This window comes from Eretmochelys imbricata, chromosome 2, assembly GCF_965152235.1.
Source record: "Eretmochelys imbricata isolate rEreImb1 chromosome 2, rEreImb1.hap1, whole genome shotgun sequence".
NCBI lineage: Eukaryota > Metazoa > Chordata > Testudines > Cheloniidae > Eretmochelys > Eretmochelys imbricata.
The window spans coordinates 221319798-221323475 of record NC_135573.1 but is presented as its reverse complement, the minus strand read 5'-3'; positions in this window follow the sequence as shown (position 1 = coordinate 221323475).

The window sequence follows — 3678 nt, the reverse complement described above, 5'->3', positions numbered from 1 at the left end:
GCCTTAGCAGAGCAGACTCAGTGATCTGATAGGACCTGCAATCTCTGGGTCTGCACACATGTGGAGGGAATTACCATCAGGGAGTTTTCACTAGGGAAACTCAGAGTTCTTGGCAAAATTCTTATGCAAAGAAGGATCTGGTTTCATAAATATCAATGCCGAACTCTCTCTCCATTATATATACTGATCCTTTGTTCAATCTAGTATTAAATGAACTGAACCAAGTGCAACTTCCACCACTTTACTTAGATAGCGATTCCACTGTCTATTAGGTATCACTGTTGAGAATGTTTTCCAGATATCCAACACAAAGTGCCGTTGATATTGTTTCAATTTAATTTTCTTCAACCATCATCTCAGGAAGAAGAAAACAGGATGTGTCAGAAAAATATCTTTCTCATTAGAGTCAGCTACATCTTTCCTCAGAAATAAAAAGATCAAAGGGCTTTGAATGAGGCCCATAGACTGAGTTACTGTATTTTAAGAAGTTTTCCTATCGATTGCCACTGAATTGGATGTTAGTTTATTATATGCTGCATTGCATCATATCATATAATGTTTTGTCATTCACTGTAATTGCATCACTGTGCAAGTGGAGCAAAGAAGAGATGAGTAGTGTTTACATTCATATCTGTGTGTGATGAAATTCCTACTTGTGTGTGTAACGTGTATCATTCACTAACCTTGCATGCTGCTGAAGCGGTCACCATCACTGCTGAACTGCATCATATGGTAACTATGGCAGGTCACCATTTCAGCTCAGCCCACAGCTCATAAATTCAGGTCCTAGAGAGGAATCTGGAGAAATTGCTGAGTTGATGGTACTGCAGATCTTTTTACCAGCTGTATCTCTTGCTTGTCCACATCAGGCTGGATCCTGCATGTTGCCAAAGAAGAGTACATGATAAAAAATGAAGAGTAGGTCTGGGGCACAGAGAACTTCATCCTGAAGTAATGAGAGTGATGCTGTATCCTGCCTAATAGCAGAAAAACAGGCGTAAGAGGGGAATGCATAGCAAAGTGTCTTTTTAGGATGATGAGAATCATGCATAAGCTCATGTCTCCTCAGAGCCATATAAGGGGCTTGAGTCGTAGTGACACATAGGGTATGTCTACACTGCAATTAAAACCCGTGGCTGGCCTGTGCGAGCTAACTCAGGCTCATGGGGCTAGGGCTGGTTCATTGCAGTGTAGATGTTCGGGCTAGGGCTGGAGCCCAGGCTGTAGGACCCTCTGAGGGGGGAATCCCCAGAGCACAGGCTGCAACCCGAGCCTGAAGGTCTACACCTCAGCTAAACAACCCCACAGCCTGAACCCTGCGAGCCTGAGTCAGCTGTCACGGGCCAGCTGTGGGTGTTTAATTGCAGTGCAGACCTACCTCAGTGCACACTACTATGCCTAGCCCTTCAAATCAGATGCACCCCTGTGTACCCTCCAGTTGTATTTGTTGAAGAGCAACAGCTTACCACAGCCTGCTGTGCACCGATGACAAGAACTTACTGGATCAACCCTGAAAAGTAAAGCAGAATAACTACAGCACACCTGGCTCCTTCTTATTTATCCTGAGCAATAGGAATTACATTTCAGTCAGAGAGGTGGTATGGTCTGAGAGGTGAGGTGCTTCCATTTTATTCCTGGCTCTGCTACTGAGGTTTTGTCTAACCCTCGGCTAGTCACTTATCTCCCCTATGCTTCAGTTTCTCCATCTCTATAAAAGGGGCAACAATTCCTCCTTCACTGGGTGTGATGGGTTATACCCCTTAGGAAGCCACCTGATGTGCTAAGATACTACTGAGACTACCTGTTCTGCCGGCATGGGCCCCCTTAAACCTGTCTTGCTGAGCCAGGCTATTAAAGCTTCTGCTAACACACACACAGGCAGGGCCACACCCAGCTGCAGTTCAGCTCTGGGAAGATGCAGCTTAAGGGACTTGCTCCAACGCTCTGGTGTTCACTCCTTTTAAGGGGTACAAACACAAAGGTTTTATGAAATTTGCCCCCTCCCTCAATGTGAAGAGCGGTGTGCATACTTCTTACCCCTCTCCCCCATTAGAAATTACAGAAACTGGGTTTAATAATAAACAAAACAAATTTTATGAACTATAAAAGGCAGATTTGAAGTGGTAAAAGGGGTAACAAACAGAACAAAGCAGTTTACTAAGCAAATGAAATCAAACACACAAACTAAGCTAGTTTAACTAAAGAAACTGGTTACAAATAGTATTTCTCACCCTAGATATTGTTGCAGGCACTTTGCAAAGTTTCTGTGGTTCAGAGTTCCAGTTATATTCCTTTTCAGACTACACCCCTGTCTCAGTCTGGACTCCCCCCTTGCCTTCCCTTCAGGTGGCTTTTGCAGTCTTTCTTCTTGGGCAGACAGCCATGGAGAGGAGGAGACCTGTTGGCCTTCCTCCCCATCCTTAAATAGGATTAACATAAGGCAGGAATCCTTTGTTTCCCAAACTTGACCACCCTTCCCTTACAGTGGAAAGTTACAAGAAGTCCCAGGTAATCTTTTAGTGTCTGGTGACAAGACCACCTGACTCTGTAGTATCACAGCATCCATGAATCAGTGGCAGGATGGAGTGTCCGCAGGAAGGCCAAGCTTTTCACAGTCTAGTGTCCTCACTGAGGGGCCATCCGCCCTGTCTGGCTTTTCTATTGTTTTACCTGAAGTGTTAGCAGTGGGCGTCACCCAAAGTAGCATAGTTGAAATACAGATACATAGTCAATATTCCTAACTTAAGATACAGAAATGATACAGGCATACAAACTGGATAATCACATTCAGCAAATCATAACCTTTCCAATGATACCTCACAAGACCCATTTTGCATAAAGTATAGCTCAGTTATGTCATATTCATATCATGAGCATATTTTCATAAAGAATATGGAATGACAGGTCACACCGGGCTGTTGTGAGGCTGAATTAATTCATGTAGATGCAATGCTTTAAGTTCCTTCATGAAAAGCACTACCTACAAGAAATATAAAGGAATTGCTGTGTGTGTGTGTGTATGCATGCCCATGCGCTGTCATTCTCTGCAGGAAGCGAGATGAATGGACTGAGATGAACCTCTCAGTCCCTGGGATGGTGGGGGAGCACATAGGGCAGAAGGAGCCCATAGAATTTATGCTAGAGTATGGACATGTTGTAACCTGACCTGCACATACTTCTTTATCTATTTTGTGTGCTTTGAGCTATCAGGTTCATAGTACTTAGACTCAGCAAAAGGGACTGTGCTAAGAGAGGAGTGGGCTCAGAACAGGACTGGGAGCTGGAAACTCCTGGGATCTGATTGTAGCACTGAGTCTGATGCCTTGTTTTGTGAAGGTGGTTGTGTGTGTTGTAGCTGATTTCTTCACGGTAGAGCCCAGAGTATGCTAAGTGTTTTCCAGACATATGAGAAAGGCCAGCCTGCTTGATTTCTCTGCCTCACTTTACTTGTCTGAAAATGGAGATAGCAACACTTACAGAGATGAATGGAGTAGTTAATATTTAGAAAACCCTTTGATGATTGAAAGCACTGCATGGAAGGGCTAAGAATTATTATTATATTATTATTAAAGCAGTTTGACCTAACAACTGACCTACCTTGAAAGTTTTCCTATAGTATAGTTCCCACCTTCCAGATGCCTGAATTGTATTTTTAAACCAATCTTTACTCTCGCCCAA